This window comes from Pagrus major, chromosome 19 (assembly GCF_040436345.1).
Source record: "Pagrus major chromosome 19, Pma_NU_1.0".
NCBI lineage: Eukaryota > Metazoa > Chordata > Actinopteri > Spariformes > Sparidae > Pagrus > Pagrus major.
Window position 1 is genome coordinate 24,652,987 of NC_133233.1, and position 23,058 is coordinate 24,676,044.

The 23,058-nt window shown below is 41.5% G+C and overlaps 1 protein-coding gene across 1 annotated transcript in view; it reads right to left on the minus strand.

Annotated features, from left to right (window-relative positions):
* Nucleotides 1-16,344, minus strand: part of LOC141014486 (cadherin-18) — a 95,578-nt gene extending 79,234 nt beyond the window's left edge. The window contains exon 1 of the mRNA XM_073488299.1: nt 16,133-16,344. The gene's annotated coding sequence lies outside the window, so the exon portion shown is untranslated. The remainder of the gene's footprint in view (nt 1-16,132) is intronic.
* Between the last annotated feature and the right edge of the window lie 6,714 nt (nt 16,345-23,058).

Consider the following 23,058-nt stretch of genomic DNA (forward strand, 5'->3'; position numbering starts at 1 on the left):
GACAGCCAACAGTACTTGCACGTATCCGCAGCCACTGATGACACTGCGGTAGGTGAAGCACTTAAAACGCCAAAAAGATAAAGTCAAATCACCGACAGGGAGAGAAAGAAACATGTCGAGAGAGCAGAGATGCACCACCTCTATTCAGTCTGGCAGAGAGGGAGAACAGGCTCCTATCACCTGCCGCTAATAGCTAATGTTTTGGGCTCCTGCTGAGAGCTCACCCACTGCATTCGATTTCACAGCATCAGCTTTCTGCCGATGTCAAACACCAGATAGCAGAAGACTAGGGAGGGTCAGAACACATATCACTGAACCTCTGTTCTAACCTCCGAACACAGAGGACCGGTCGGAGAGTGGCGACCACAGCAAAAGAGTCTCTTGACTTTTCACCCCTTCTCAGAGGAACAAATAGAAACATTTTCCACTGTACACGAGGCCTGGTTGTTGCCTGTGTTTTCAGGCAATGTTTCCCTGAGCTGAGGTAAATAAACAAGAAGGTTAAAGTAAGTGCAGCACGACTCAAAAAGCAGAAGAAAAAATTAGCAAAGGCTTTGTGCTTGTGTGAAACCAGACTGTAAGACTGCTGCGATGTGTTCCCGAGGACTCGACATGAATTAATTTTTTTCTTCTCTGTTGTTTCTGCTGATTCTGAATGAGCTCGCCATGAACCTGTTGCTTGATACTTAAATGAAAGTCAAGCTTAAAGACATATTCTGTGTTTGTCTCTTAAGTTTTTGTATCTTTCCTTTATCCTATTGTTTAAATCCTGTGTGTGAGAGATTTGTTTCTGTGTGATGGCATTAAAGCATTGCCCTAAACATGACTTTGACATTGGGTTTGTTTTGATAAATGTATTCGGGTCCCTTGCCAGCAAAACATTACTTCCTGTTTCTAAGCGATGTCCTGTTGCCTCTCCTCCAGCATCCAGTGTCAATGTCAGTTTGTTTAAACTGCTTGTCAATATTTACCTGGCAATGTTTCACTCCAAATCTGATGGCACTGCATTTCTACTAACATTGAGTTCATATAAAGTTTTATATACTTAGCAGTTTTTATATACTCTACATTTTTCTTGGATTTTACATTTATAAATCACCATGTGTCAGAACAAAACAAGAAAAATGAAAAGTCCCATCTTGGTTTGGTTCTTTGAAGCATCAAAAATGATGGAGCACAGTACAAAAATGTAACACTGCTTGTGTTGATCTGTGAATATGTGTGAGTATCTGTGAAGCGCTCTTAGACTGCATCTTCTGCAATCACAATATGTACTTTTGAACTAAATGCTGTATCATCTGATGACAGTCACTTTTGTCAAAAGTGCAAAAAAACGCATTTGATTGATTGGTACCTGTTCTAAAATTAGGAGCGTTCTGCCCCGGAGTCTATTGGGTGATGTGACCCAGCTTATTGTTTGTGAAAGGAAGCAGATTAGTCTGATCAGCTTCACAAGCGGGGCAATCCTCTGAATGTGCGGCACACCCTGGAGGTTCCACGAAATTGGAGGAGATAAATAGGTTGGAGAGAGGCGCCAGTGTTTCAGGGGTTTAGCCAAGCAGACTGTAGTATTTCTACTATGCCATCTTACTCAAAAAAACACACAGGGAATCATGGCTGAATGGATTGTTTTAGGAGTTTTTCTACAAACACTGACTGAGCTTGTGAGCCCTTTTCCAATATCGAGCGTGATTTGGAAAGAACATGATTTTCTTTGATATGATTCTGTTTTTTGTTTGTTTATTCAACTCTCCCAATGCGATGAAGGTCTGTCCACTCGCACACTTCAAATAGTATTCATGAATGTAAGCTGCCCTGAAAAATCAGTTTGTCTGCTCTAGAAGGTGTTAAATGCCTCGCTGACCTTGAGAGTAGCTATTGAGCCAGAAATGTGTATAAATAATAGAAATATGCCAGACCAGCAACCCACATGACACAGTCGCACACTTGCTTCTCTCACCTTCAGGCTTCCCAAGCCCCAAAAATTAATTGCACTCATCTTCATAAATCTCATTTCAACTGCTCGACACCTGCTTTTAATTTAAACATTCAACATTAATTTCAACACTTTTTCCGGAAGTAAATTATATTTCTGGTCTCCAAGTTATATTCCAACAACTGCAAGAACCCGACTTTGATCACATTACGTAACCCAAGGCTGGTCGGCAGAAAACAACCTTAGGTCATCTAATAATCATGACCCGGCTCGATGGTAAAAACTTCCCTCGACTCGTCTTCTTGTCAAACCGAGATCTGAAGATCTGGGAATCAGCTCTCTTTCTTCTCACCTTAAAAGTGATGAGGGCGAGAGTCGTTTAGTTTTCAGGCTACAGACAGTACATCTGTCTGAGTAACATTTCAAATGAAGGTGAATGCTGTGGAAAAAACAGAAAGAAAATACTTTGCTGTCAAACGCACTTTTGCGGTAGAGCTCCATGACAGTTGGAGCCCTCTGTGCAAACAGTCCAGGAGAGGCAGAACTACACTGGAGCCACAATTAGGCACCTGAGGCTTGAAAATATGACATATTATAACAATTCTTGCATATATTTCCTCTTCCTTGTGCACACACGGATGCAAAATCACAACAAACAAATCCTCCAACCTTGCATTTCAATCTTTTTTCTAACGCTTGTGGGTAATTAAAAGGAATAAGCAGCAGGTATTTAAACACAGATTAGGCCTGAAGGTAATTAGGCCCATTGCAGTAATGACTCCCACCGAGTCTTGTGGGCAGGCTGGTGTGTCAGTCACCCCCTCCCACCATGTTTCCCAAAGTCAACAGTGACTTGTCCTTCCAGTACGCTACCCTCCAAACGCCATCTGTCCTAACCCTCAGCTTTGATTACCCTCGAACCCAACACTCGCAACTCCTCACACGGCTCGGCAAAGCAAAGGTTGCCTAGATGAGAGCAGGAAGCCTCTGATGGTTTTCCTCTCCTCATGTTTACATGCCAAGTTAAACAACCTCAATTATATCTGTGAAGGAGGAGTTCTTCTTTTCCTCTCTCGCTGTCAAATTAGAAAACATGCCTGCACTCGTCAACCCCACTATATGTTGTTTGGCTGCTTAATGAGAGCTGGGTGGAAGATGGAAAATGTCCCATCTGTTGTGTGTTTAATGGCTGGATTCTTGAGCTCTAATCATACAGCGGGAGTGCCAGGATGGAGCAGACAGCACCCATCTGCTGGCCACTGCAGGGAAAAAACACAGTTTTTCAACTCGCATCATCATCATCTCTCTCCACTCTCGCTGCAGCCGCTCCCGCACAACACCCCCTTGTCTGGATGTCGTGCAGTAACAGCAACTGCAGTGAGAGCCATCAGTATTATGGGCAGAAGCTACACGAGGCTGGCAAGTGCCTGGATGTAGGGCTCCAACTCATGATTAATCATTATTTGTTGAGTAATCTGTTGATTGTTTTTTTCTGTTTCCTGTCTATTAAAACTTAGAGGATGGTAAAAATAAAATGCTGATCACAATTTTAAACGAGGCGTTCAAATTACTTCTTTTATCTGATGAACTATCAAAACCCCAGAGATGTTCTATGTGTTTTACAATGAAATACAATTATGTGAAAAGCAGCAAACATTTACATTTTAGAGGCTGAAAAGTTATCTTGCAAAGTTAAAGAAAGTAGGAAAAAGAAAATCCTGGATCCATCCCTTTATCTGGAATTGCACCAAAAGTTGATGGGGTCTGTTCTGGGCAAATTGCTTGCTTTGTCCAACCAATGATCCAAAACCTTAAGCTACCCAGTGCTATCACACCAATAGTAGCACTAAGTGTTGGTTGGGCGAGGCTCCCCAGTAGCTCAGTTGGTTGAGCATGCGCCCCATATACAGAAGCTATGTCCTCGCCACAGTGGCGCAAATCTGAAAATTTGCTGCATGTCATCCCTCTCTCTCCTCCTGATTCCTGTCACTCTTCCTGCTGTTCTAACTAATAAAACCATAAAAAAGGCAAAAAACAAAAAAACAAAAATAGAGTTGGGCGGTGTCTACTGAATTGGCATATGATGATGTCTACAGTGAAACTACTGTTGTTGTGGGGGGGGGGGACTTTTTTCAGCAGAGAAAAGTCTCACAGGCAGATCAACTCACACATCCCTGCCGGGCGAGCATCCAAAACACATCCCCGTGCCAGGTTGAAGTATCTTTGTCTCTAGCGCACATCCAGAACTGGGTTGTGATCAGCCTCTGAAGCTCGGAAACAAAGTTAGCTGACTAACTGTACTGAGGAAGCCAAGCCAGGAATGCAATACCCCAAATGGCACAATCGAATGAAACACTGCTGCCACCACTGTAACCCGGGCATCTTGGGTTTACCTAACTGGGCAGATTTGGGACATTGAGACGTAATGCACTAATCAGCAACAATAGCTTACTTATATGTTTTCTCCCACATGTTACAAACACCAACACCACCAGGGAACACATTACTTTTAGTTCCTGTTTGGTTCTGAATCTCATCCACGAATCCAGACAATCTTTCAAAATCTTTATAAAACTGCAAATGTGTATTACAAATACAAATGGATTCAACCTTTTTATTAAGCCTCAAGGATAAGTTTGGTGAAAAGAGTAAGAAGGTAAAGATAACTGTCTGTTCACAAAAACTTCACAGTGCACCTTCAAATGCAAGCGGAAAAGGAGCAAATCCTCAAATTTAAGAACCTTTAAACAGCAAATAATTGGTATATTGGCTTGTTAAAGGACTTGTATCGGTCGTTTATTGTAAAAAATATATGAAACACTTTCTGTCAGTTGACTAGTCAATGGATTGACTCACCACTTCAGCACTACTTGTATGGGCTTGCAAATCTTTCGGGATTTAAGTCATTGTCTGCCAAATAGAACAGGAGGAAAAGACACAAGGTGGATTCAGGATGGAAATGTATTCATATCACCTACAGCTCTTGGTTCTCTCCATGTCTGAGAAGTCTAAATTCAGGTTGAGGCTACTCGAGTTTGGCAGGCTTCAGCGTTCCACACATGCTAAAACACACAGAGCAGGTGGGTTTTACAACAAGGAGAGGGCCTCTGTGCTCTCATCCACAAAGTAGGGCTGAGGCTATTCACATTAGCATTTCATACACAGATAAGCTTGCTTTTCTCGCTGCCAGGTAGATTCCCTCATGAGAGGATGAAGTGCGAGAGATTTGGGGGTTTCGCAGATGCTCGCCACGCTGCTTTTCAAGTGCCCACAGAGACTCATGGGGAGGGTGATAGCAGCAGCAACAGACAAATATGCCACCTCATCGACCAAATAAAGAATAAGCTGGTGATGTCGACCGCAGAGACGGAGGTTGGGAGGAATAGTCATCAGGAAGTGTGAGGAGAGTGTGCAGTATGGTGTGTGGGCTGAGGGGACAGGAGTGTTTTCACACAGACGGTTTTTTTTTCTCTCTCTCTTGCCATCATTACAAATGCTTAAAAGCTCAAACTACTGCAGTGAGAAACAAAGAGAATCATCAGTTAAAAGAGCACATATCTGGGCAGAATGAGACTCACGACTTTCTCACTTGAATTGAGATTATGATTCTTTAGTTCCTCTTTTATTTATTTCCTCTTCTTTCTAGATCACCAGTGGGGTTTCCTTTATTCTGCCTGGGTTTGTTCTTGTTTTTGTTGTTCCTCTGAGGCCCTTCCTTTCAGTCACTGTGTTACTTTGAGAGATTTGAAAGACATGCTCCAGTTTTTTGCTCTGTGTGCCCGTGCAGAGACAACATATGGCGTAACGCAGTTTGTCATTTGTTGATCCAATTTAGAGCTTAACACTGAACCCACTTTTTTTAATTGGCGAATTGCTGTTAACGTTGAGACTCTTCTTTCTCGATGCAAAACCTGGTTGTTTTTCCAGAGAAAACTGAGTTTTGCTGCACTGTAGATAAAGGCTGCAACTATCAGCTATTTTCATTTTTTGATTTATCTATAGTCGGGATGAGCGAGTACACCACAATGTGTCTGTTCAGCCAAATAATTTAATCATATCCGGACTCGGAACGGGCGGGGCCCAAACCGAAAGCAGGTTGTGCTGAAACTGGAAGTTGGAAAATTAAGCCTGAAATTAGTGAGGGTTCATCAGAAGTTGCTATATTTATTATTTACTGGAAAACTGTTTACAGAACAGCCTCAAATTGAGCTTCTGATCAGTGTTGTTCTTCTATCAGGGGCGCAGTCTTTATAATCTTGAATGCATAAACTTCAGTCAGCCTCCCAGTGAAGACAGCCCTTCATCAAGTATGGATGTTATTACATTTTACTCAGATAACACTCATACTCAACCCTAATCTACAGATTTTATTCTTGATTAATCATTTGGTGTTTAAATCATCATCTGATGGTCTGTTTCATCAGACCAAGGGTCAAAATCCATCAGATGTTCAGTCTGATATCATAAAAACTGAGAAAAACATCTGAGATACTGGAGCCAGAATGTTTAAACGACAAATCAAAATACATTTTATGTTCATCCACAAATTAATGCATCATTTCAGCTTAACTCGTGAGAATCCATCTATAGGTGTCTCAAGGACCATGATCGTTGGCCAGGGGCTTAAGCACTTCTGGCCCCCAATGCTTATCTTCAACCTTCATTTTGATGTTGATTACCCATCTCTGATGTTTCATGACTGCATCACAGATAGATAGACATATAAACACCTGGCAAAATACTCAAAACCATTTCTGTGGTAGCTCCCACCACTATAGGTGTCTCCAGGACCAACTCATTCAATGATTACAGACTCACAAGGTTCAACTTGGCTTGGGTTGTTTGGGCTTTAACTTGCGACGAGATCTGGATTCGAATGCTCAAGCTACATCAGGGTGCGAATGTGCTCTTTAAAAAAGGAGAAATTAGGATCACTTGGTCTGATGCAAAAGATCGCTCTGCTGGTGCGAAAAACTACAAAACAGTCATTGTGTAAGAGAGACTGTGTAGACGCATTAACTTAAAATAAGATACGAGCTCTGGTATAAACTGTATGTCATGTCAAGGTTGAAATCAGGCTCCTGGCACAGGGTGGTCGACTTGTTTAGGCACATTGAGATTCATTTCAATACACGCAGAGCTGTTTGACATGTTGGCACCAGCTTTGACAGTTTGGCAACAGTGCTCATAGCTCACAACCAGCGCGGTCCTTGGGGCGAGGAAGCAGGCAGATGTTGCTACAAAGTGAATGGTTCAATCACAGTTCTGGAGACGGTTCTAAGAAAATCTGCTTACACACAGCACAACCCTACATTAGCGGCAGTGGAAGCAATGGAGTATAGCCAGTGTTGACTGACAGTATGAATTAAGCTTTTTTTTTATATCATTACTGCAGAGATAGTGTAAATGCATCCAAATAGAAGTAAGAAAAAATACACTTACGTCTCGACTAAGCTAGAAAATGGGAGAAATGGGATGCCTGTTTACATCATTCTTGTTCCTGTGCCCACTCATATAGACACTATCCACACATACATATTCACCCTCTAGATGGGATATTTCAATAGAATTTAGACTTGTAGAATATATTTCGGCAAGCTTTTACTTATTTATAAAACCCAGCATTGGATTCAACCATTTGCAGAGGTATTCAAGCAGCATTGAAATTCCAGTTGTCGTCTTAACTCTAGTGGACAGCCCCCCGCGGCTCGCCTCTCATCCACCTCAGATCTGTGAATCAGCAGGGACTCTCTGTCCATCTTCCCTCCTCCTCTCCCCCCCTCAACCTCATAAAGCACTGGCATGGTCCAATTAACATCTCTCTCACATTTCCACATCCCGCCGTTGCACGTGAAGGGTGAGCAGGTCTGACAGGCGCACAGCACACTAATGTTTTATCAGTGCCATCACATCGGGGCTTCTCTTTGCACCGTGACACCGACAACTAGCTGACGTGACTCACCTCCTCTCTCTGTCAGGATACTACAAGACTTTTGAGTTAGTGTCCGTATTACACTGAGAGCTATATTTTCAGCCAGCGAATGTAATGTCTCTCAACATTGAAGGGGTAAAATATGATTAATAATTCCTGCAGGGTTTCACATGAAAATGCTTTATATATTTTATTTTTATAAACGCCATTAAATTCCACAAAATAAAGTGTCATTTGGCATTATTTTGTCATTAAGAAAATATTTTGTAGATGAGTACTTTGTTTTAAACCTGTACTTTCAATAATGCAACACTAGGGCTGAAACAGTCAATCAATCAACAGTCAACAATTTTGATAATCGATTATTCAGTTTTTTCCTTTAGTGTGTTATATGAGTTCTTGTGCATGAAAAAGATCTGCACCAACAGAAGCTCCTCTCTCCCACAGTAAACACTGCTCCTGAAACGCCTCGTCAGCAGTCCCGCCCGTGGCTTGTTGACATCACAGTATGTCACCATGTCATTCATTTGCATAATTTATGCCTGGCGGCTAGTTTGGAACGTAAGAATTGATTTAGCACAGCTGCTCTGTTGTTGTTAGTGGTGCTGGCTCAGGCTTGTGTGCGCTGACCAATCAGAACAGACTGTGTATTCGGGATGGGGGCCCTTAAAGAGACAGGAGCTAAAACAGAGGCATTCAGACAGAGGGGGATTACAGAGCTGCAGCACTGGACAGGATGAGAAAACAGATGTATTTTTTTGAGCATTAAAGTGTGTAAACCTCTTCTAGTAGTAACCCAAAAAACAATTATGAAACTGAAAATGTCTCATTTAAGGAAAAAAAAAATGTTTTCTGACTCCAGCTTCTTAAATATGATATTCTCTGATTTATTTAGTCTTCTATGCCATCAAACTGAATATCTTTGGGTTGTGGACAAAATGAGATATTTGAGGGCATCATCTTAGGCTTAGTGGACTATTTATAGACCAAACAACAATTAAAAATTAATTAGAGAAAACAACAATGACAATAATCCTTAGCTGCAGCTCTATGTCGCACACTGTAGGTCGCTGTTCAACAATTTTGTCACATTTTTGGAGTGAAACTTCCTCTTCAACAGAAGTTTAACCTCACCATTGTCTTTGAACACACTTCCATTCTGTTGAACTCTATCCTGTGAGAGATGCCGAACGTCTGCCAGTTTAGTCTGTGTATTATGTGGAGTTTGTGTGCCTAAAGCTTCGAGTGTAAATCTAGAGGGGGACAAATGTTATAAAGTATGAGCCCAGGTGAATAAAACACACCTCCCGATTGTGACCAAAAGGCATACCCACAACCCCGACGCTTTCGAGCAGAGAACAAAATAAAATACTCGGAGGCAGCCCCGAGGATTCCAGGCAGAAACGCGCAGCGATTACATAATGACAGTTCATCCTTAAGAGCTATTTAAAAAAGGGAAAAGTCTCTGAGCAAACATTCACAAATGCGAGATGGAAACCAAAACCCCCTAATAGTACATTAACTATTCATGCGGCGTATCGGCAATCAAATGGCTCTGTTTTCATGGTTTGCTAAGACGTCCTTCACATAATACTGTGAACAAATATGCAGACAGAATATATATATAATGTATCTACGTCCCTCTGCAGCTGCAGTTTTTCTCTTTTACGTCACATTTTCTTCTGATACATCACACTTTGAAGCCTCTGCATCTTTGTCTTGCCTACAGTTAAATCAGACATCCTGCAAAAACTGATATTAGGCGTTGATTTCTAGTTTTTTGCATTTTTATTTGTGACATCACATCTATCACACTATGCAAAATCTGACTCATCTGAAAGCTTTCTTGCCATGCAAGGCAGAACAATGTTCAATCCTGAAAACAGAGATTTGTGGCAGACTTTGTTGACATGTTCAACATACAGATGTTGGAGGATGCTTTACAAAGGCTGGAAAAATGTGACTGCCCTCTTCTGGAGGTTGATATGAGCACAAATTGATTTTTTTCCAGAATCCATTTAGCACAGATAACATATATTTTGAGAAATCTATACTCCCAAGTCTTCAAAAAAGCACAGAAATTCAATACTATTATGAAAAAGGCCCCAAATGGTAAGCAAATGATCCATTAAAATCAGAATAAAAAACTCAAAACTGAGCCAAACTATGTATTATTTCATTTTCATTTTCACTTAGAGTTAATTTGATCATTTATTGTGTTTTCCTCAGGCCCAAATCTCAACGCTCTGATGCCACAGTCTCATAAAAATGCTCCGTCACAATCTAACTTAAACTTCCTCTCAGAGTGCTGAGTGTTCTTCAAGGAAATGCTTTGCTGCCCATTTGTCACTGACAGTGAGAGCTGGAGATGAATCATTCGAATGCTGCTTTCACCCATACTAAAGAAACCCAGAGTGCAATAATGTCAGCCTGATGCAGACTGCTTTGTATCCTACTGTAAAAAATGAGAGTCTAAATCAAAAGAAAACAAATGCTTGATGACAACAAAGTCCAGAGAGAGTGAATTAAAAGTATTGGACTGGATATTTTCTCTTTCCAAAAAGGTATTGACGAGCCAAGTGTGTTTGGTTTCAATCAAGGGAAATCTTTTTTTTGCTGAATGCAGGCAAATGAAAACTGCCTGCCAGTGTTGATTGTGGGCAGTGCAGGATGTGAGGCACACAGAACTCAGCTGGCTGGTTTGAAGTCTGTTTGTGGGGTCAACCACACACGTCTCTGCTTTTGGCTGTGGCTGCCACTTCACCAGGAAAGGTCATCAATGTTGAACTTTCAAAGCCAAGATGCAAATTTGCTTCACCACAGGGTGCAAATGTTTTGTTTGCCCCTTTGCTGCGGGGGTACGACCATTTTGCACCCAAAAATCTGTTGAGTGTGACTTCACATCGTCATTGGTTGCATCAGGGCGCCTGAGATTTAGAGGCTTATTCTCTAAACATTTGAGATTAATCACAATTTCTTCTTGCATTTGATATAAATGAAGAAAGACTGTATCACCTGCTTACAATAATATACATAATGTGTTAAGAAAAAGGAAAAATTCATTGTTAGTTGCACCTAAATGAAATGGTCAGGCGCACCAGTGCAACTAGTGTGAAAATAAGTCTGGAGTCATGTAGAGTGGAAGTAATGTGAGGGGAACATTTGCCACTGGTGATTTTGCTTATGTGTGACCATGACCTGAATTTCTTCAAAGCAGGAGAAGCCAAATCCTTCCAAGGTGTTCTCATTTTCTGAATGATTATCATGTGGGCCCTTTGACCACACCTACCCCGCTAATGAGCTCATGGAAATCACCTTCCACCTCCTGTCTACTGATTGGTCAATGTTGTGTTTCTGGCAGCCCAGTTTAGTCTCTAGCAATTCAAGGTCTGTAAGTTGTGCTAATGATGACCGTATAGTGATCTCATTTTTATTCTATTGCACTTTTTTTGGGTCAGAACGTAGGCTTTTAGTCTGTAGTATTGACTCCCTTGATATTAAGCTCAAAATTTGATCCATGAAAAAAATGTCCCCAATGAAAGACGATACTGTTTGTAGTGTTTGACAGCCAGAATATCTGTCAATAATCTCTATCTGGATAAATATGATGGAGACAAGTGCATTTTATTGATATCTGGATAACAGACATGAGCAGTAGCAGCAGCTTGATCAATGCAGGTAGCAGACTCAAAACAATCTAACTGAAAATCTTTACTGGAATCAGCTTAACTGGACACCAGGTCATGTTGAACATAAAAGGCGTAAGCAGGAAAATATCACACATGACTGCAGAAAATTGGATTTGAAAGTCGATACCAATGAATCTTTAGGTCTTAAATGGCAGAGCGCAGCAGTTCATGTGCATTTTTACAGTACTATCTCCTTAGAGACACTGAACGGAAGAATGCTTTTCTTTCAGGATGGTGTCAAATTCAGGGTCTTGTAAACAGTGGCAGCAACACAGGTATGAAAGTTGCAATCTGAGAGATTCTTACGTGCTTCAGCTTTCAGATGCAAAACTGGTGCAAAGGCATCATTTTTGGGAACAATTTTGTGTATAAAATCAGCAAAGGGTGTCTCTTTATTTCCACTTTACAACTTAACTTTCACAAGGTAGCACTCTTTTCACCCTCAATCAGCCCTGTTCATGCTACCTATCACTTTCCTCTTCAACTTATTCCAAATGAACAGCTGCTGCTGCCATAAATTTAAAATACGTTTCCTGCATGTGTGATGCCAAAGCGCGATAACTCATTTTGGGGAGCGTACGTGAGTGTACATCCCCATAAGGCCAGAACGATTTAATGACACATTTCATCCATCATTTATCTTTGTAAACCATACAATAACATCACACCGCAGCATTAGAAGCAGGGGATTATTTTATCGCGTGCTGGATTTGGAAGAAGATGGAATCACTGACACGATTGCCTTCTCAAAGCTTTAATTCTTACTTGCAGAAAACAAGTCAGTCTTGGTTGGCATACAGAAACAGTGAATGACTACTTTCTTTTTGCTATCTGTGAAGAGACTGTTAATGTTTGGAGGAAGGCATGATTCATCTTATGAATGGCTCTTTGAATGTGCTGTTGGAACAGTAATCCACTGTTCTTTTCCCTGTCTAGTCTGCTTCAGATATGATTGAAAACACAGTGGTGGCCATCATGCTGTAGCCACCTGGGGTAAACCATTTCTATATGGACCATTACTTCATGATGCATCTAGCTTTCTTTTTACGATTGATTTGAAATGATTTAGAGAAGAGGCTTTGGTTTTCCCCCATCCATGAAGTTGGGTGACTTGCGAGAGAAATCAAAACATCAGACGCAAAGATGCCCTGACATTTTATCTCTAGTTTTGGTCACGCTCCAAAAATACTCAAATTCCCAAAATGCAAAAGCTTTTTGTTTGAGCCTCTCCAACTGCTAAGCACCCATGTCTTTGAAACGCTACCCCTCTATTCTGAAGCAGACGCTTTCTGTTAGTCACCAAGCCTAAAGGGAGTTAGCTCACCACGGAAGATATTACACAACTGTTTCACAGGCTGAGCAGTGGTCCTTGGTGATGAGTAAACCGAACTTCATGTTTAAAACGAGTGAGATGCCCCTTTATGCACGTTAAAACAAACGTGTGTCCAATTTTAAGTCTACTTAAAATCAGCAAACTTTATCTGATCAAAAATAGTCCAAAACTGGCCTTTCAGCACCCGAACAGTAGGGGCAGGTGACTGAAAGCTTTCACAATGTTAAAGTCTGATCTATAATTGAGCCTGGTTTGACAAATAGTTTTTGGTGTTGCCACCAATCTGCCACCATGCTGGGCAACACACACCGTTTAAGATGTCTGCTCTGCGGCAAGCGCGCTGTAATTGCTGATAATTGCACAGTTGTTCACACTTGAGCTGACACAACACTTCAGGGCAGGGTTTGCGTAACTGGCGTCAAATCAGGGAAATCCATTATTTAACATGTACACGCCTGCCATTATGAAGTTATCATAACGGCCGACATCACACACAATTCAAACGCTGGAGTCTGTTTGTGAGCAAAACAGACATTTTCCTGAGTCGCCGTCTTCAGTGAGATTAATAATAGTGTATTTAGCTCAGTGCCCTTTTCAAACAAGGAAACATCCACAGGCTGGACGAACAGGTGTACTATTATATCAACAAACAGTGTCTAATAAGGGTGGTGAGGCCACCTTTGTCCTTTCAGAACATTTGCAGTTGGCGTCGGATTGCTTTCAGGCAGGTGTTGACCTGTGTTTAAGGGGATACTCCATCTTTTTTTTGAAAAAGGAAAACCTGCAAGTCACTGATGTGAGGAGGAAGTGGAAATCAAAGCTGGGAGCTGCATGTCATCTGATGAAATGTCTCCAGTGATGTCACTCAGTGGCTAGGGTGCATCGTGGGTAATGTAGGCACTAGGTTGTGAACAGGAAGCGTGAAATGAAAAAAAGCGATAACTCTGATTCTGCTGCATCTATTTTGTTCATTTGTTTTTAAACAGTCCATAATGAGTCCAACAGTGTTATAGTAGTGCAGAACTAGACCAGTGGACTGCTTTTCAAAACCTGGTGCCTACATCACCCACAATAAAATTTAGCCACAGTGTGACATCACTGGAGGCATTTTATGAAATGACATGCAGCTTCCTCTGGATCCACAAAAGGTTTTATAGTATTTTTTCACACATAATTGAATAAACTGAAAAAAGCTGAATATCGGCTCTAATAACCAGTCTGTCCTTTGTGTCTTCTAAAACTTTTAAAGGGTGCTTTTCTCTTTTGGTCAGATTGACTAAGCAATTTCAAGGCCTATCTTTTGGCTCTGCTAACTTGTTATTGGCTTGAGTCATATTCATCAAAACTACCGATGAAAAGAATCATTACCTGCAGCCCCAGTTGAGTGCTCATCTATTCTTCCTCCCTTTTAAGCCTAACCCTAACCCTATTTTCATATGTTGACACACAAACCCAGACTGTTCCAAGTGCCAGATGAAACCGAGCAATTTCCTGTCCAGTAAATCCCAAATTCAAGAACCATCAAGGCCTCCTTGAACTCAGCCAGTAGCCTCAGTGTGCTTTAACAATTTCCAAGTAAGTGATGAATCAGGTTGCTTTTAGAACGAACACACACTGCGTTGTGGCCTTCAACCTAAAATGGCATGCCTCTGTTACTGCTTTAGTTGCAATGGTTAATTCAGAGTTTATGTCGGTAAATATGTAGTGCTGCTGTTAATGCTTTCCAGCCCTGCACATCTCAACTGTGGGGAAAAGTGAGCGATAATGGCTCACACACGGGAACAGATTATCACCTAAAGACAAGATTGACATGATGGATGGATGGATGTTCAGCAGGGGGTCCTCTGAGGCCAATGCCTGGAGGGCACGCCATGCAAGCCCGGTGCAAACCACATATTGTATTAATGTTTGCAAAATCAGTGCGGTCTAGTGCTGAAACCAATCGAGAATTTTGATGACCAGCTTCTCATTCAGGCAGACATTCTGAACATTGGCTGGATAAAGCTTCTGAAATGTGAGAATTTACTCATTTTATACTGTTAAAGTTATTGCAAATGGATTCTAGAGCACTGTGATGGACATGTTTTACTCATTTTTGGCATCTTATAGATGAAAATGTAACCCTAGTTCATTTCACATGGCTGATCCCACTGGGACAGGGACTGCTACAAATGTCCCCAGGCAGCAATTAAAGAAAAAAAAAAGAAAAAAAACATCAAAACTTCTCCCTCAGCCCAGTTTTTCTTCAACATTTGTATGTTGTCTGCATCAATGTCGGAGCCCACAGCAGCCTCCCTGTACTCGAGCCCTTCTGTAAAATCATCCACACCTTTTTTTTTTTTCCCCCACACACTATATCCCAACAACATGCTAATGAATCACATGACACACCATCTAAACATTTGCAAACACATCAGAGAGGTGATCACCTTGCAAAATAAATAAATAAATAAATAAATAAATAAAAATGCAACGCTGGGGACTGGCAGCCATACAGTTCTCCCTGTGCTCACCAGAAGCCAATCAATGCAACATTAACAGGGGCAGCTAAGCATCTGGCACTTGGCTCAGACATCTTTCCACACACACATACGACTGTCAGACATTCACTCAAAAAGCGTCTTTGGTGGGTTTTTTTCTCTTTCTTTTCCCTCGCGCTACAGAGAGCTGGGATGTGGCGCGGGGAGAGAAAGAAGCTGCAGTCAGTGAGTGGACTCCTGTTTCCTGCAGTGCGCGTAAATTTCAGTCTGGCTACACTGGTGCGGCACGCGCATCAGAGGGATCTGATAGCCTCCAACTCCCACTCCGCTACAGCAGCCTGTCTATCATTCATAACTACACCGAGGTGCTGTGTGCAACAACACCTCAGGAGAAAAGACCGAGGCGCGTGTCCACTCATTACATCCAAAAGAAAAAAAAAACGCCTGAGACAAAGTGCGCATTCTTCTACTTCCACTTCCACTTCTTCTTCTTCTTCTTCCCCCCCCTCGACCTGTTTCCCTTCTGCCCAAGTGCCCAATTCCACGGGGCGCAATTGAAAATGCGCACACGGTCAAACTGCTTTTACGAGTGCGCGCACATGCCCCCCTCGCGCACAAGACTCCTATTTATTTACCAGCTCCTTTATAACACAACACGGTATACGCGGGGGCGCCACAGACAGTCACGCGCACAGGTGCAAACGCACAAAACTTAACACTCCCGATGCAGAAAACAGCGCAAACTTCTTTTTCCTCTCTTACCTGTCCGCGTGCACTCTCCCGGACACGCATGGCTGCTGATTGACGGCGAGAAAGACGCACGAGTTTGAGTTTGGTCCTCATTCCTCTCTTTTTCCCTCCGTCTCCCGTTCAGCTTCCTCCCCCTACACCCGCTGTCATCCTCTCCAGGGCAGAGCTTGACTGCACGGCTCGCGGAGAGCCGATACTCTCTCTTTCCCCCTCTTGTGAGTGTATGAGAGTGTGTGTGTGCGGGAGCCGAGCCGGTGCTTGTGTGCGCATCTCTCCTCCGAAGCATCCCTCCAATCCTGCCCGGCTACTGCGGCGGCTCGGGCCGAGGAAGGCGCCCGATTGGTCGGTTTTCAGATCAATCCCAGGGCTATCAGGCTCGGACCGGCCTCCCCGTGCTTCCCTCTACCTCTCTCTCCATTATCTCCCTCTCCTCATCTGCTCCTCTCTTCCTCTGTTAACACGTGATTATATAAGATAGTGATCAGGAAGCGATACGTTATCCCGATCTCATTTTCTTACGCGCGCACACACACACACGCACACACAGTGGCAGACACAGCCTACCTTCTCTGACTGTCCCAGTAGGATACAGGGCTCCAACAGAGAAAGAAAATTCTGCCTTAAATTCACGTTTTTTTCTCACTTTAAATTAAAAATGAGGTGAATTTACCATTTAATAACCTTCTGAAGTGTACCTTGAGTGTTCAGCCATTTATTTAAATATCACTCTGTAATAATTTTGCTTGTGGAACTGGTATAAAATACTCTTGGAGGTGAGGAAGTTATTGTGTTTTTCATTTTAAAAGCATTAGAGACTCTGGCTGAGACTATAGGCAGCAAATCACACCGACATTCAGAACTGTGGGAGCTGCGCACGGAATATTGCACAGATTTTTTTTTTCCTTTCTTATTTTAGCAGCCAAACTGTTTGAAACACTTTCACTCCCATGCCAAATAATGTGTTTTTTGTCACGCTTCTATTAACTGCCCTGAAAGTCTCTCTATTTGAAGTTTTTTTTTTTTTTAGAATTACTGTTTTAGAACGAATAAATAGTCATTTTGATCAACATCCAGGAGGTATTACGCTAAAATGTAATAAATAAAGGATGAGGATCATTTGCAAATTAACTGTTTACCAATGACTGTTTTAAGAAGTGTTTTCTGAGCCCATGTAGTTATATCCTTGTATTACAATCATGTTTCTTGCCCCATCCTTGCTTGTGAATGACTTGAGCCTTTCGAGGATGCCCTATTTATACCCAATCATGATGCTATCATCTGTTACCAATGAACCTATGTACCTGTGGTGTGTTCCAAACAGGTATTTTTGGATCATTCCACAACTTTCCCAGTCTCTAAATGCCCTTGTACCAACCTATGGTATAAAAAGTGTTTGTGGTATGACATTTAAAACAAGCAAATACTGACAAAAACCCATTAAGCTGAGGTAAAAAACTCAAGATATTGTTTTTGTACCATTTTCAATTGAGTATATTTCGATAACGTATGAGCAAAATTATCACATTCTGTTTTATCTGCTTCACACAGTGTCCCAACTTTTTTATCTCCGCCAACGAGGTTATGTTTTGGCCTGTGTTGGTTTGTTTGTTGATTTGTCAGCAGGATAATATAAAAACTACTGAGCAGATTTCCAAAAAACCTGGATGGAGGATGATTCGGGCCCAGAATAGACCCAGTTAACTTTTGGTGTGGATCCAGATAAAGAGACAGATCCAGGGTATGTTCTCATTTCCTTTAACATCATGAGAAATTGTGTCTTTTGACATTTTGTTAATTTATCTGGGAATGATGCATGGATCTTAATGAATGTAGGTGGCTGAAATCTATGTGCGAGTACAATTTGATGCAGATCCTAATAAAAATCCAGATCTAGTGGATTTACATATGTTTTCTCAGAGTCACAGTCTTCTTTCAATCGCTATACAGCAACAAATAGGGATAGAAATCTGAGATCAGCGGAGATTATGTGGATTCAGAAAGGATACAGATGACAATTAGGCTCGATTGAATTAAAGGGGACTGCTGGGCCTTGGCGGAGGTCTGCGCTCTACTGAGTGCCATTCTAGTTTGGAACTGAGCATGTAATACAAGCAACTAGTGAGCTCTTTACAGCCTAGTGTGGTAGCTAATTTAGCTCATTAGGACCTGGGATAGCAGTATAAGTATGCTGACTGACAGAGATTCATCAATCCATTCATGTGCAAGCCTAACTTTAATAAGGGGAAGGGCTGCTGGGACTGAAATGGTTTTAAACTAGACTAAAGCAATGAGGACAGACTCACCGAAACTTGAATTACAGTATTTTTTGTTGTCTTCCTCTACTTTGAAGGGAAAAGGATGTTTGTGCTTTGGAAACTACACTTAAAAAGCTAAAATGGGTAACGGACAGACTTGAGGAACAAAATAATTGGGCAAAGACAATTCATGTTTTTTGGGTGGTTGGTTTCTTTTTCTCCAAATCTACACATGTGAAGTTGAGGCAGTGTCATCTGTGGCTGATTTTTTTTTTTTTTTTTCAGTGTTCAGTGTTACGTTCAGACATAAATAGTCTAAGAGTCAAATACCCTTCAAAAACATTGAATGTCTTTCATGAGATTTTTGAGTCATGATGAGTTGAGTGTTACTTTCATCCCCCAGAATCTTAATAGCGCCAACAGCAAGGCACGACCACCAATTACTCCAGTGAGTTCAGAAGAGTTAGGAGAATTAGGAGAGTGAGGTCAACATCTAAGCAGTGGCATTCAGGGAAAATAGGCTGACGATTCATAACGTTTAATTTGCTCATTTGGCCTTGCCTAACAAGCGAAAATGTTGAGCTTCAATAGTTGAGACGGTTTTTGCATATTATTTTTGGGCTTATGAGAGTCTTAGAAAAGGAACGAGCATCCAACACAACTTTATCGGAAAAAAGTTTTGGGCACATAAGCTCTTTATCCTGCCAAACGTAATACTCACTAAGACATAGGACATGGGGATGCTACTGGCACACTCCTAATACATCAGTTACCACAGCCTGGTTACTGGCCCTACACCTCTGAGTTTGTTGCTGTTGTTACGCCTAGTGTAACTTCATGAAGCGCCACTCTTGTGCGGTCATTTAAAGAGCAAGAAAAGTCCAAGTTGGTTGGCAGTCGGGGTGGTTGGCTGGGTCATACACATAGGGCTTTCACTGATGGGAGACTGTAACTTAAGTTACATGACATGAGTAATGTTACTTAGGTTACAAGACTAAATGTAGTTTAGTGTGATCGTTTCCTAAACCTAACCAATTTTTTGGTGCCTAAACCTAAGCAAACCGCAGCCATTTGACAATGTTATTAACAGTCTAAAATCGTAATGTCATGAAATGTGAACTGTTTGTCAGCAAGATTTATTTTGAAAGTCTAACCGGACATTGTATTTTACATATTACTGCCAACTTGACGCCAGAGTGGTAGGTAGAGTGCCCTAGTTTGAAGCTAAAGGCCACTGACCAAGCTGCTGTATTTGACGAGTCGGTAATGAGAACGTGTTGGTGAAACACATCGACCCAATCACCAGAATAAATACTGGCAATATACGTTTCTACAAAACCCCGGATATGTTGAAACTTTACATTTCTTTATGTTGCAAATTTATGTTTCTTTAGGTAAAATTTTCTATATCATGTTGTGACAACACAGTGCTTATGATCTGGTTAGGTTTAGGCACAAAAAACACTTGGTTAGGGTAAGGAAAAGATTATGTTTTGGCTTAAAATGTCTGTTCTTGCCTGTCTCCTGAAATATATCCAGTGGTTTCACACTCACAAATATTGAAATGCATTCTTGGACCGTGTTCACAGGCTTGCCAGCCTTCTCACCAGCCCCTCCACTTCACAATATGATGATATGATCTGATATGATTGGATGTTTTTTTTTCTCTCTTCCAGGCATTTATTGGTCAATATACATCCATCCATTGAAAGCCTTTTATTCTGTCTATTAACTTTCAATACATTTTCAAGAATCAAGAATTTTAGTATCTAATAACCAATCCTTTCCACCACTCATCCAACTATCTTTACACTTCTTCCTACAGTACAAACCTCTGTTGACAGACAACAGGGTGCATCAGTAGTCAGCTGTTGCTTTGAGTGTGCATGAGTGATGCACTGAGGCGTTCAATAAAGAATGACATTTTGTTTTGATCCATGTTGCAAAATGCTTTACACTGCCCTCTGAAATTCAAAGCTGGGTCTGCGACCATGTATGCATCCTTAAAAACACTTTCCCACTCAAGCAGCTACACATGTGGTGTCACAGACAGTCTGTCACAGGGCCTGTTCCCCTGGGGCATTTCAATGATGTTCAGTGTCTGGTCATAATCTAACCGGGGACTGAATGCACAGGCTCACAATCGCAGCGTGGACCCGCAATATCGAGCGTGTCGAAACCTTGTTTTTAAGCACCGCAGATGTTCTTCTGCAGGCCAAAACATAAAGCTGTGATCCACAATAACATTTTTCATGAAGATAAAACTTTCTGGCAGAAAAAAAATCCTATATATCTACCCTACACAAGGTATACCTGTTTTTCTCACTGCTTCTCATTAAACTAGCTCAAAAATACCAATTCAGACATAAATAATATACAGTTTAACTGCTAAATGTTGTTATCATTATATTACCAGTTCCATGTGTGTTTCTGTTGCTCAATGTGTTTGATTTAAACCATGGTTTTGCAGTAAAAAAAATCTTTATCATGGCTGTTTTGTAAACACACCATTTAAATATGTTCCACAACCCTCCAGATTTTATGTGAATGCAGCCAAAGTGCTGTGCCAACCAAATCGCCAGAATAAATGTTGGCAATGTACATTGCCACTGCACATTACATGTTGCAACGCTAACATATCTTTATGTTCCATTTTCAATTGTATGTTGTGACAATGCTATGCTTATAGTCTGGTAATGTTCAGGCACAAAACCCACTTGGTCAGGGTTAGAAAAATATCACATTTTGGCTTAAGTTGCCACAAGAAGGGCTGGAGATGCCCCGAGGTTTTGTTTAAAAATCATGGCTGGAAATTGTCCTGAGATATTCTTTTGAAAATATCCATATTATCACTCTCACAAATGTTCAAATGTTGTGTTCTCTCTTTAGATATATATATCCAGTGGTTTCACATTTACAAATGTTGAAACACAGTCTGCTGTCACTGGCTTGGAAGCCTTTTCAACACACATGACGCGTGTTGTAAAAAAGTCAATAATGTTAAGTATGACACATATAAATGTGGATGTATCAGTAGTTTGCGGAAACATAAACTGCCAACATTTTATTTGGGTGGCTGGTCCAGTAGCCTTGCCCCACCCTCGGTCAAACAGACGCACAGACCTGCAGCTCTTCATACATTTAAAACAGACCCACAGCAGATGATCGAGATGGAAACAGCGATGCAACCTGGTCGCTACAATTTCAGAGTCCCTCGAGCCTCATGCTGGTATTTGCTGGAGGCTACACAGCGCTGCGTAAGGGCTGAGGCTGAGAAAATTCCCGAAAACAGCAGAATATCAAGAAATGAAGAAAATACAGAGAGCGCAACACATTTCTAGTGCCTCATAAGTGATGATTGAGTGAAATTGATTTAGTGTTTAGTGTTTTTTAGGAGAATTCCTTCACAGTTTACCTTTTTTAAAAAAATAGCTTTAACATTTTGAGATTGTGGAGTAAAGGATAATGCCATTGAATACAGTACAATACTGTGAGGCTGCTCCCATATTTCATTCATAAATTCAACTGAGCCGTTGAATCCTTTAAAATGAAGTTCTCCCCATGTATAACAGACAAGCACAAGTCAAATTCAGTACCTGAATATCACACTCGCTTCCATTATTGTGTACCACACGCGAATGGGTGCAGATGCCAGTTAATCAAGATTATTTTGCAATTATACCACGACTACGAAAAATATTTGGTGGCTGACTGGTTTCCAGTAAAGATGTACCAAAAGGACGCCTCGAAATGCTTCCCCATACTTCTTGTTTACGCAATGTCACATTGAAACTGAAATGCCATTGTTCAAACTGACTACAAGTAAACAAACAGATGATGTTTTGATGGCATGACGGAACAAATGATGGCATCATGAGCAATAATATTAATATCAAGGCGGAGATTTGCTCAGAATCGCTTACATAATGTCTAGACTGGATGAATAATCAAATGACACAGTTATCCAGTCTTCCACAAAACATTAGTCTTTAAAGACATTCATAATCTCAGTCTCTTTGTACTTTCAGTCCTGCTGTACATTCTCAGCTAGGCCACACTTGCCTTTTCTTGGTTTCAAAATAGCCCAATTACACTGTTTTGAACTCTTTTCGGCAGGGTGCTCTTATCCTTGACTTTCCCTCTCTCTTTGTCTCTCCCTCTCCTTTTGTTTCTGTCAATCAATTAGTCAGTCTGTCAGTCAGCTGCTCTCTTTCTACCTCTCTCTCTTCCACCACTCCTCTTCCATGCATGCACACACATTCACATTGCTCAGGTACCCTTGGGCAAACTGTTGAGTCTGCCTATGAATTCAGCCATGCTTTTGCTCTCTCTGGATCCAAAGGGAAACATAATGAATAATGAACAGAGCAGTGAACGGGGCGGGTGGGGGAGTGGGATGAGGAGATGGGCAGCATGAGAGAGAGAGAGGCCCTTCAGGACCAGGACACAGTGGGGAGATGGAGGGAGGGCAACTTGTTAGTGTTCGCCCATCAATTAGGCTGCAGAGGAGACATGAAGAGAATGGAAGGTGATGCGTCATGAACGAGGGGAGGGGTGGTGGTGGGGGTCTATACACTAAAGAGTGCTTGCTTAGGAGACAGATTAGGCATCAGAGACGAGGAGGCGAGCAGCGAGATGAGAGTAAGGGAGTGGACGTGGAAAGGCAGGGGTCTTGAAGACGTC